The 12,388-nt window shown below is 43.0% G+C and overlaps 1 pseudogene; it reads right to left on the reverse strand.

Moving 5' to 3' along the window:
• Positions 1–1,378: 1,378 nt before the first annotated feature.
• Positions 1,379–1,497, reverse strand: LOC148502812 (5S ribosomal RNA; annotated as a pseudogene).
• Positions 1,498–12,388: the final 10,891 nt, after the last annotated feature.

Raw genomic sequence — 12,388 nt, forward strand, 5'->3', positions numbered from 1 at the left:
AGAAAATATATATTCAATAAATATAAAAGTGACAAAGTGCTATGTACCATAGAATCAATATAAAAAAAAAATTACATTTGTTTAAAAATAAATAATTTATTACAATTATTTCATAAAAATACAACATACACATAAAAAATACAAACTAATACTAATTGATGGATAAAACCAAAGTAAAGAAGGAAATAATATTAATTGATACTGTGAGTGCTTAGAGAATTATTTAAAACATTTTTCCATGCATTAAAAAATCAATGTTTTTTTTCAAAAGTATTCTCTTATCTTATTCTCATCAAGTTCATTTTAGGTAGGCAAAGTTAACTCTCAACGCATTTTGTCACAATCTGGACTTCATCAAGGGGATGATAATCTATGGGACAGATCCATTTTTATACATTAACATATCAGAACTAATTGGAAACTAATTAACATGCCACTTCCTGTTCTGTTCACAACATTCTTTATTCAGTGAGAAAATCCTTCAAATCTGATACTTAGATGCATCCCTAGCTCATATTATTAATTGTTTGTCCATATTTTATTTGTTTTATCATGTGTGTAGCTTAATACACAGCCCCGGGGACCGGAGTTCACAGACACTTCCGGTTATTGGGTCGGGGCTCTACATCCACCCTGTTTCCTGTGTCCTTTCCTCTGTAGTGTGCTTGCGTGTGCACCATCCTCGTGTGCCCCTCCGATTTCTGAATACAGTTGTCTGGCTCATGTTATGAATGGGCAGGCATTCAGTCATGACATCACGTCCACCCCATTTCCTGTGTCCGTTTTCCTATGTTGCACATGCGTGGATGACATCTTTGTATTCTATTCCGATGATATTGTGTCAGGTTCACAGCTGGCTTAGTACTGGCAGTGTACAGATGTAGATGGATCTATGGGCATGCTTGAACCTCATAGAGTGTTGGAACGCGGAAATTGCTGGAATCCTTCATCTTTAAAATACACTTTTCCTTCATATTTAAATCAAAAGATCCTATATGAAAATTTAAAAAAAGGAAGTTTTTAATATGTGCTTTGATATGAATAACTGACCTCTCGATTGGGAGTCAGATTTAAACAATTGTGTTATTTCATGTGACCTAGGCTCATATTAAAACAGACTTGCATAATAAACAAGGTATTTCTTATATAAATAGTGTAAAAACAAATGAATACCAATGTTCCTTTTTATTGATTGGGCAATATTAATTGCCCATCTAAGTCAACTGGAAACAAGGTCTAATACTTGAATATTTCTATTTTTGCTATTACAATAATGGGTTATTTGTTATTAATGAATGTCTCCTGTATACTTTACTGAGCATTTAGGTGTTTTTATAAATATTTTTAGGTATGCTTGTCAAAAAGCAGGTATTTTTCATTTCTACAACACCCAGTATTCCTTGGAGGTCTCCCATCCAAGTACTGACCAGGCCCCTGCCTGTATAGTTTCCAAGATCGGATGAGATTGGGCATATCCAGCTAGGTATGGTTGTAGAAATTTAAATATCCTCAAAGATGAACATGCATATATGCCACATTTGTACACCTACTTGTAATAAATAAAACCCAGGAGCATTGATCAATCTAACCACAAACGTACCGACTATTAGATATCTGTTACTAAGAACCAAGTTTCATAGTACTCTAAATTACATAATTGGACTATGATTTTTAAAAATATCTGTAAATTTAGCATTAATAATACAATAGTTAAAAAATAATGTCTGTGTTTATTAAAAACCATATATATAAAATGTTCAAAAAAATATTCAAAAAATAATAATAAAAAAAAAAGATACATGTAGTGGACCCACGCAAAGATAGCATATTTAATCTATCTAAACACATCCTGACAGAACCCGAAGTACCAGTCCTAGGTAAAGGTCTTAGTTTTGCTCCAACTGGAAACGGAAATAAGGGCCTGATTCAGACCTGCTCATGAGCGATATGCGCTCACGAGAGTGTCGATGTTAGGCCACTGCGCATGTGCATGCTGGAGCCGGCTCTGACATGCGCATGGGAGAGACCCGGCTAGCAACGGGCGCTCTGTCGCTCCGGGTCTTGCACCAAAAGGGGGCGGCTGTCGATTTTGATTGACAGCTCGCACCATTTTGGAGGCGTGGCGTGGCTTCACAAATGGAGGCGTTCCCATGCGAACGCCTGCCGTTTGTGGGTGGTCCCACTGACATCACCAGTGATGTCAGTGGGAGAGCTTCTGGCTCTGTTAGAGCCAGAAGCTCTTTGGGGCTTGCGGCTACAAGACCATACCACAAGGGTCTCGTTGCAAGCCCACAGCTATGCGAGCGGCCAGGAGGCCGCTCCAAAAATAATAAAATGCCCTGATTCACAGCGAGCGCTCTTTCAGAGCATCCAGCTCTGAATCAGGGCCTAAGTTCGAAACATTTATCAACTTAAACAAATTTGTAAGGAACCTCACACTTAAACGACACTTCCTTAAGAAAGAGAATGCAATTATTAGTAATTACAACAAAGGAGAATTGAAATCAGGCCTGAAGGGTAAGTCTAAGTACTACCCATTAGAATCCAAAGGGAGCTATGTCAATATGTTCTATGAATTAGTAAAAAAAGATTTATGTGATGGAGAGATACAGGATACCAAAAAGAACAATATGACAAACAAGGAGAAGGAAGCTTTAAAGAATTTACAACAAGATCAAGACTTGGTTATAAAACAAGCTGATAAAAGGGGGGGGGCTTGGTGATCATGGACAGATCCTTTTATTTAAAAAAAATTGGTGATCATGGACAGATCCTATTATTTAAAAGAAGATGACAGAATATTAAAAGACGAAGACTCATACATTATGCTGGAAAATGATCCTCTGGAACAATATATAGATGAATTGAAAACCCTGTAAGTTTACGGACTACACAATGGTATTCTAAATAAGGATGAGTTTCAAAATCTAATGCTAACCAGCCCCATTACACCAATCTTTTACTTCCTACCAAAAATCCATAAATCAACTACGGCACCACCAGGAAGGCCTATCATAGCAGGAATTGAATCATTGACTTCGCATTTGTCAGAATACATTGATGTGTTTCTAAGAAAATATGTTGAGAACCTCCAATCATACCTGAAGGATACAACAAGTGTATTACAAATTATAAAAGACATTGAATGGAGTGACACATATATAAGGGCTACCATAGATGTATGATCATTGTTCATATGTATAGAACATACAAAAGGAATAAATGCATGCAGAGAATTCCTGGAATTGGACATAACAATCAATGAAAAACAAATAAATTTTATTTGTGACCTAATGTCTTTTATTCTCAATCACAACTATTTTAAGTTTTTAGATAATTTTTATAGGCAAATTTGCGGTACGGCGATGGGGACAACTTTTGAACCAAGTTTTGCTAATTTGTTTATGGGATGTTGAGAAAAACAATATAAATATATATATATATATATATATATATATATATATAATAAAAATCCCCTGAACGAGAATATAAGATTTTATAAAAGGTACATTGATGATATATTGATTGTCTGGGAAGGCATGGAAGATTCTTTTAAACTATTTTTAACATACATCTCAAACAATAATATGAATCTTAAGTTTACATATAAAATTGATAAAGATTCAATTGAATTTCTTGATTTGGTTTTAATTGGGGAAAATGGAAGAGTCACGACTAAGAACTATATTAAGGATGTAGATACAAAAAGCTATCTGCATTACAAAAGCAGCCATCTAAGAAATTGGAAGGAGAATATTCCATACTCTAAATATTTCAGGATTAGATGGAATTGCAGTAATAAGGAAACAAGCGAGGAACAGATGAAACTTTATGAAGATAGATTCAAAGAAAAAGAATACCCTAGGCCCATTTTGATGCACGCATTGGAAAAAGCAAGAAATCTGGAAAGAACGGAACTACTCAAATATAAAACCAAGGTGGAAAAGAAAAATGAAATCATTCCATTTATCACCACCTTTAGCAGACAAGAGAAAGAAATCAAAACACTGGAAATTGTTACAGCTGGACCCATTTCTAAAGGATATACTGCCACCCAGACCTCCGGTAGTTTTTAGGAAGGCTAGGAGTCTGAAGGATATATTAGCACCAAGCATGTTAAAGAGTGACATCCCACAGAAAATAAATTCTCTATCTAAATGTTTGGGGTGTTATAAGTGTGTCAAATTTAACATCTGCAAGTATTTACATCCACAAAAATGGATTTTCAAGAATCATGATAACTCTAAACAGTACAAGATCAAACATCACATGAATTCCACCTGAGTAATTTATCTCCTTGAGTGTTCATGTGGAACAAAATATGTGGGAAAAACTAAACGTTCAATGAAAATACGAATCCAAGAACACGTTAGAAATATTAAAAATAAAGTTGAGGGTTATGCAGTGTGCAAACATTTTTTATTACACCATGCATCAGACCCAGAAGAATTAACCTTCAAAGCGATTAAGCATGTAACAATAGGTGATAGAGGAGGGGATCTATCTAATAAACTTTCCAAAGAGATGTTTTGGATCTTTCAATTACAGACTCTTTTTCCGCTAGGTATTAATGATAATTATGAAATTGCACCATTTATCTGATCTGATTTTCATTATTATTTTTTTGAATATTTTTTTGCACATTTTATATATATGGTTTTTAATATACACAGACATTATTTTTTAACTATTGTATTATTAATGCAAAATTTTAAGATATTTTTAAAAATCATTGTCCAATTATGTCGTTTAGAGTACAATGAAACTTGGTTCTTAGTAATAGATATCTAATTGTCGGTAAGTTTGTGGTTAGATTGATCAATGCTTCTGGGTTTTATTTATTACAAGTAGGTGTAGAAATGTGGCGTATGCGCATGTTCATATTTGAGGATATTTACATTTCTACAACCATACCTAGCTGGAAATGCCCAATCTCATCTGATCTTGGAAGCTAGGCAGGGGTCCGGTCAGTACTTGGATGGGAGACCTCCAAGGAATACTGGGTGTTGTAGAAATAAGAAATACCTACTTTTTGACAAGCATACCTAAAAATATTTATAAAAACACTAAATGCTCTGTAAAGTATACAGGAGACATTCATTAATAACAAATAACCCATTATTGTAATACCAACAATAGAAATATTCAAGTATTAGACCTTGTTTCCAGTCAACTTAGATGGGCAATTAATATTGCCCAATCAATAAAAAGGAACATTGGTATTCATTTGTTTTTACACTATTTATATAAGAAATACCTTGTGCATGTCTGTGTTAATATGAGCCTAGGTCACATGAAATAACACAATTGTTTAAATCTGATTCCCAATTGAGAGGTCAGTTATTCATATCAAAGCACATATTAAAAACTTCCTTTTTTTAATTTTCATATAGGATCTTTTGATATAAATACGAATGAAAAGTGTATTTTAAAGATGGAGGATTCCAGCAATTTCCGCGTTCCAACGACCGGAAACACTAGATGCGGTTCAAGCAGCCCATAGATCCATCTACATCTGTACACTGCCAGTACTAAGCCAGCTGTGAACCTGACACAATATCATCGGAATAGAATACAAAGATGGTGTCCACGCACGCGCAACACAGGAAAACAGACACAGGAAGTGGGGTGGACGTGACGTTGCAACTGAATGCCTGCCCATTCATAACACGAGCCATACAACTGTATTCAGAAATCGGAGGGGCACACGAGGATGGCGCACACGCAAGCAAACTACAGAGGAAAGGACACAGGAAACGGGGCGGATGTAGAGCCCCGACCCGATAACCGGAAGTGTCTGTGAACTCCGGTCCCCGGGGCTGTGTATTAAGCTACACACCTGATAAAACAAATAAAATGTGGACAAATAATTAATAATATGAGCTACAGTAGCATCTAAGTATTAGATTTGAAGGATTTTCTCACTGAATAAAGAATGTTGTGAACAGAACAGGAAGTGACATGCTAATTAGTTTCCAATTAGTTCTGATATGTTAGTGTATAAAAACGAATCTGTCCCATAGATTATCATCCCCTTGATGAAGTCCAGATTGTGCCGAAACGCAATGGAAGTTAACTTTGCCTACCTAAAATGAACTTGATGAGAATAAGATAAGAGAATACTTTTTAAAAAAAACATTGATTTTTTATTGCAGGGAAAAATGTTTTAAATAATTCTCTAAGCACTCACAGTATCAATTAATGTTATTTCCCTCTTTACTTTGGTTTTATCAATCAATCAGTATTAGTTTGTAATTTTTTGTGTGTATGTTGTATTTTTATGAAACAATTGTAATAAATGATTTATTTTTAAACAAATGTAAAAAAAATATTTTAAAATTTTTTTTTAGATTGATCCTTTGGTACATAGCACTTTGTCAGTTTTATATTAATTGAATATATATTTTCTTTGTTCACGAGACACTTTATATACAGCCAATTAAGTTGTGTATATCTTTATACACTAAATTTTTTTTTGCACTGAAACACTTTAACACAGTTTTTATTAATACTCACAATTGTATATAAGGCACCATTATGTGTGATAATTTTGGTTTGTTCACACATAATATATATTTAATGTATTAATGAACATTTTACATATATATAGAACACTAATAGGTGCTAACACCCAAGTACATTGTTACACATTTCCTACTAAGGGCTGGTTAACCACAGCCCTATATCTCTTGGGTAACAGCTGCCACTTGAAATAAATACAGGGGTGTGCATTTATACTTGTCTTTACGTTCGGTTATTTTACACTGTAGATATATTAACTATCTGGTGCTGCAACCTTCACCCCTTTTTTTCATATGTATATATATATATATATATATATATATATATTAAGGCTGCATCTAAAAAAACATATTTCTCCATAGAGAATTCTGAAGGGGGGGCAGGGTGTTCAAGGGGCTACACCTCAAAAGCTATAGGAGGTATGGATCTGAAATTTAGCATGGCCTGGTAGAACTGTCACTTGGTGCTGCATGCCAAATTTCAGGGCAAAAACATAACAAATGAGGACATGGGAGTATTCTAAAACTCCAAATGTCATTTTTTTCTGACATTGTCAATTAGGAACCTTTTTCTGCTGTAGTCTATGGGGTATTTTTGGGAAGGCAAAACTCAGGGTAGGGGGCGAATTTAGACTTGGGGTTTGTTTTATTTGGTAGCTATTGTGCCAGAGTATGTGCTTTTGGGGTTCAGGTAAATTAGAAAGTCACAGTTTTTAAACTATTACCTCAAGAATGCACCATTATAAAGATAGAACTTTTCAACTTGTTGCGCAGCCGCAGTAGGAGCTTCCAGCAGGTGTAGTCATAGTGGCTTCACTTGGGTGCAGCAAGAAGGCCATCGTTTGCGGGCGGTAGCGGGCAAAGCAGCGGCAGGGACACGGATGTGGTGGTGGGTACCTCAGTAGTGGCGGCGAGTGGCCGATCACGGTTGTCGACGGGGGACGTGAGTGTCAGTGTGGGGGTGGGTGTTGGCGGCGGATGGTCCGGCGGCAGTGGTGGAGGGTCCGGTGATGGTGGAGAGTCCGGCAGCGGCAAAGAGTCCGGCGGCGGTGAGGGCGTTGGCGGCGGGCCTGAACCTGAGAGGATTCAGACCCCACCAGCCATTATGCTGAATATGGCAGCAGCGCCCATTTAAAAAATGGCACCTCAGCACTATTTTTGAAATTCAAATATGGGCGCCGCTAGCCAATCACGGCTCGTGGCTACCATCTTTGAATTTTAAAATGGGCTCCGCTGCCATACTCGGCAGAATGGCTGGCAGGGACTAGCGACCTCATTCAGAGTCGGTCGTAGTGGCCACACGGTCGTACACCACCGATGTTTGCTAAACTGCACATGCGTAAAGTTCGCAATGCGCGTGCGCAAACTAGCTGCTATGATCAGAAATTTCTCTCTCCTTGAACACAGCCAGGTCGGTAGTTTGAGTGACAGGATGAGGCGTTTGTGGGTGGTAACAGGGGAAGGTGCTTGAAAATGGGGGAGTGGAGATCCGAACGCAGGCGTGCCTAATTATGCAAATGGCATTTTATGGGAGTGCATAATTAACAAAGTAGTGTCATAGCACACGTGACATGGGAGGTTTTTACACTGACATGATCGTAGAGCTTAAGAGAGGGTATGGTCAACCTTAAGCTCTACGACCAGTTCTGATGGTTCCCGATGGTCTCGATTAATCCTTATATGCCCGGAGATGACGTGTAATGCGTACGAGAAGGGGCGTATTTTTTTGTCTTCCGGCCACTTCCTCCCCTTGGTCGGCTAGCTACCGATCCGATCTAAAGGACGCAACTTGCGAGGGCATCATTTGCATATCCAGCCCCTTTTCCCGTACGACCATGCGGCCGCAACGACCGACTCTGAATGAGGTCCTAGATCCTCTCGGATCCATGCTCGCTGCTGACACCCGAACAGGCGCCGGTTCCACAGCTGCCACCACTGATGACATTGTGAGCCGTTATTGGCTCACGGTGGCCATCTTTGAAAATCAAAGATGGCCGCCACGAGCCAATCACGACTCATGACATCATTGGAGGTGGCAGCACCTGCAGAGGACCATAGAAGCTCTGGGAGGATGGCAGCCACCCCCCAGGCAAAGATGCCAAAGCCCTGGCAGGTTGGCGCCCACCAGGCAAAGTCGACAAAGCCCTGGCGGGTTGGCGTCCGCCGGGCGAAAACACCGGAAGTCCTAGTGGGTGGCAGCCATGCAAAAGAGCTGACACAGGCTGCCGCCTACTAGGTGAAGACACCAGAAGGCCTGGTGGGCACCCGCCAGGTGAAGTCGCCGATGCACTGGTGGGTTGGTGCACGCCGGGTGAAGATACCGGAAGTCCTAGTGGGTGGCGGCCATGCAAAAGAGCTGACAGAGGTTGCCGCCCACTAGGTGAAGAGGTCAAAGCACTGGTGGGTTGGCGCCCACCAGGTGAAGATGCCGGAATTCCTAGTGGGCAGCAGCCATGAAGAAGAGCTATCACAGGCATCCACCCACTAGGTGAATATGCCGAAGCCCTAGTGGGTTGGTGCCCGCTAGGCAAAGATGCCATAAGTCCTAGTGGGTGGCAGCCATAAAAGAGCTGACATAGGCTGTCACCCACTAGGTGAAGATGTGGAAGCCCTGGTGGGTTGGTGCCCGCCAGGTGTAGATGCCGAAGCCCTGGCAGGTTGACGCCCGCCAGGCGAAGACACCAGAAGTCCTAGTAGGAGGCAGCCACAAAAAAGAGCTATCACAGGCTGCTGCCCACTAGGCAAAGACACCAAAACCCTGGCAGAATGGCACCTGCCAGGCAAAGACGCCGGAAGTCCTAGTGGGTGGCAGCCATGAAAAAGACCTATCACAGGCTGCCGCCCAATAGGTGAAGTCGTCAAAGCCCTGGCGGGTTGGTGCTTGCCAGGCGAATGCGCCAAATCCCTGGTGGGTTGGCATCCACCAGGCAAAGATGCCGAAGCCCTGGTGAGTTGGCACACCCCAGGCAAAAACGCCAAAGCCCTGGCTGGTTGGCGCCCGCCAGGCGTAGATGCCTAAGTCCTGGGGTGGCGGCGGCCATGCAAAAGAGCTTAAAGGCCGCTGTCCACCAGATGAAGACCTGTAAAATAAAATATTACAATATTAAAGTGTTTTGTGTTATTTTAATATTTTTTTTACAGGTGGACTACAGGTGGCAGAGGGCCCTAATGCCCAGCATGCTGGTACTTGTGGTTTTCCAAGTACCAGCATGCAGGGAGATGTGCTGGGACCTATAGTTCACCTGCAAAAGAAAATATTCTTTAAAATGCACCACACAACACAATCAACCCAGCACCCACTGCCCATGGGCGCTGGGGATGGCCCCGGGCTATCAGCCTGGGCCTGGGGTGCCCTGAGGGGGATCCCTTTATTGGGGGAGTCCCCAGCTCCTCAGGGATCCCCTGCTTGGACTGCCTAGTGGTCAGAGTTGATGCTACAGCTGGGGGCCCCAGTGAAAGGGCTCCCCTGGCTATGGCATCAGCCCCCCTTTAGAAATAGTCCAGTGCTGGCCCTGGAGAATATAGGGAGACCCTACTCATTTCTTCCCCCTGTATTTCCAGAACCAGGACCGGATCAGAGCCTAGTGCTGGTTGCATAACTTACGGGGGACCCCTACATAATTTGTCCCCCATATTTTGGCAACCAGGGCTGGTTCTGACTAGCCCAGTGCTGGTTGTGCTTAAATATGGGGGAACCCTATGTCATTTGTTCCCTGCATTTAAGCAAAACCATGACTGGCTGCCTGTGTTTAAAAAAATGGCATGGCCCAACTCCCCAGAAAACAACCAGCCCCGGGCTTTGGAAATCCAGTGCTGGTTGTGCTAAATACAGGGGACAAATAACATAGGGGTCCTCTGTATTAAGCACAACCAGCACCAGGCTTTTGAGAACCTGTCCTGGTTGCCAAAATACAGGGGACAAATGAAGTAGGGGGTCCCCCATATTTAGCGCAACCAGCACAGGGCTCTGAGCCAGTCCTGGTTCTGGAAACACAGGGGGGAAAAATGCATAGGGCTCACCCTGTATTTCCCAGAACCAGCATGGGACTCCGTCTAGCGGGGGGTGATGCCACAGCCAGGGGAGCCCTTTCACTGGGCCCCCAGCCGCAGCATTACCCCTGACCGCTAGTCAGCCCAGGCCGGTGTTCCCTGGGGATTTGGAGACCCCCCAATAAAGGGGTCCCCCTCCTCAGGGCACCCCAGGCCCAAGCTGATAGCCCGGGGCTATCCCCGGCACCCCTGGGCGGTGGGTGCCGGGTTGATTATGTAAAGTGTGCTGCATTTGAAAATATAAATATTGGCTACTGTTCCCAGCAAGCCTCCCCCGCATGCCGGTACTTGGAGAACCACAAGTATTAGCATGCGGGGCATTACAGGCTTGCTGGTACCTTTAGTTCCACAGAAAAAGCATTATTGAAAAAAACACACGCACACCATAGAAAAGTATAATTTTATTAAAACATACATGCACACACACATGTACTCACACATGCATACACACTATCTCACATACTCACCTATGTATCCCTGAAGCCAATCTGTCCTCTTCTCCAGTAGACAATCCAATGGATTACCTGTGAAAAAAAATTCCATACTCACCTCCTCCTATGTGTGGATCAGGTCCTCTGCACACAATCCAGGGTCTTGGCAAAAAAAAAAAAACGAGATAACTGGAGCTGCCCGAATGATAGCTCCGTCCGGGATTTCAGTACAGAAATCCCGATGCGGAGTGCTCATTGGCTTAGAGAGGCGAGCCTTCCGCCTCTCAGCCAATGAACGGTTCTCACCATTCAATTGAGAGGACCGAGCATGCCCTTTTCATAAATGGCGTCTCAGCGCCATTTTTGAAATTAAAAGATGGCTGCTGCGAGCCAGTCACGGCTCGCGATGTCATCGCACCGCCCCATCGGTTGGCTTAAATACAGCCAGCAGCGCGAGCCCCATCCACTCAGTCATCGGCCGGGGAGCTGGAGAGACCAGCTGAAGAATGAAGATGACGGGAAGCCCTGGATGTGCAGCGGCCATGCAAAAGAGCTTACTGGCCGCCGCGCTCCAGGTGAAGATGCCACAGAAGCCCTGGATGTGCGGCGGCCGCACAAAAGAGCTTACTGCCCGCCACACTCTAGGTGAAGGTCCCAGTAAATAAAAGATTTAGAAGACTGTGGCCCTCATTCAGAGCCGTACGCTCTGAGCAGAGCGCACGCTCTGAATGAGGGCCGGGCTCCATTTTCATGGAGCGTCCTCCTGGACGCTCATATAGCTGTGGGTCACCACCCACAGGCTATACGAGCGTGCTTTGTGATGGCCGCGATGGTCGAGACCATCGCGACCATCGAAATTGCGAGCCGGAGCCTGCGGTTGAGGTTTTCAACCGCAAGCTCCGGAGTGATTTTGGCTCTATCAGAGCCAAAATCACTCCCACTGACATCACTAGTGATGTCAGTGGGCCGGCTTCTGACGGGAGGCGTTCCCGTGGGAACGCCCCGTCAGGGAGGCACGCCCCCGGCACGCCCACCAAAGGGGGCGTGCTGTCAATCAACATTGACAGCACGCCCCCTTTGATCGGACACAACGAGCGAAGGACTTTCCTTCGCTCGTCGCGTCTGGTGCATGCGCGCGACGGAGCTCCCTCCGTCGTGCGCATGCTCAGTCCAGAACATCGACCCACTTGCGAGCGGACAGCCGCTCGCGAGTGGGTCTGAATCAGGCCCTGTGTCTGTGTGTTTTATTTGAATATTTCTCTTGCAGGAGTACTATAGGTGCCAGCAGACCCTTAATACCCCGCCTGCTGGTACTTGTGGTTCTCCAAGTACCAGCATGCAAGGGATGCCTGCTGGGACCTGTAGTACTATTGCAAAAGACAATAT

The sequence above is a fragment of the Taudactylus pleione genome, unplaced genomic scaffold (assembly GCF_031769625.1).
Source record: "Taudactylus pleione unplaced genomic scaffold, aTauple2 ptg000482l, whole genome shotgun sequence".
Lineage (NCBI taxonomy): Eukaryota > Metazoa > Chordata > Amphibia > Anura > Myobatrachidae > Taudactylus > Taudactylus pleione.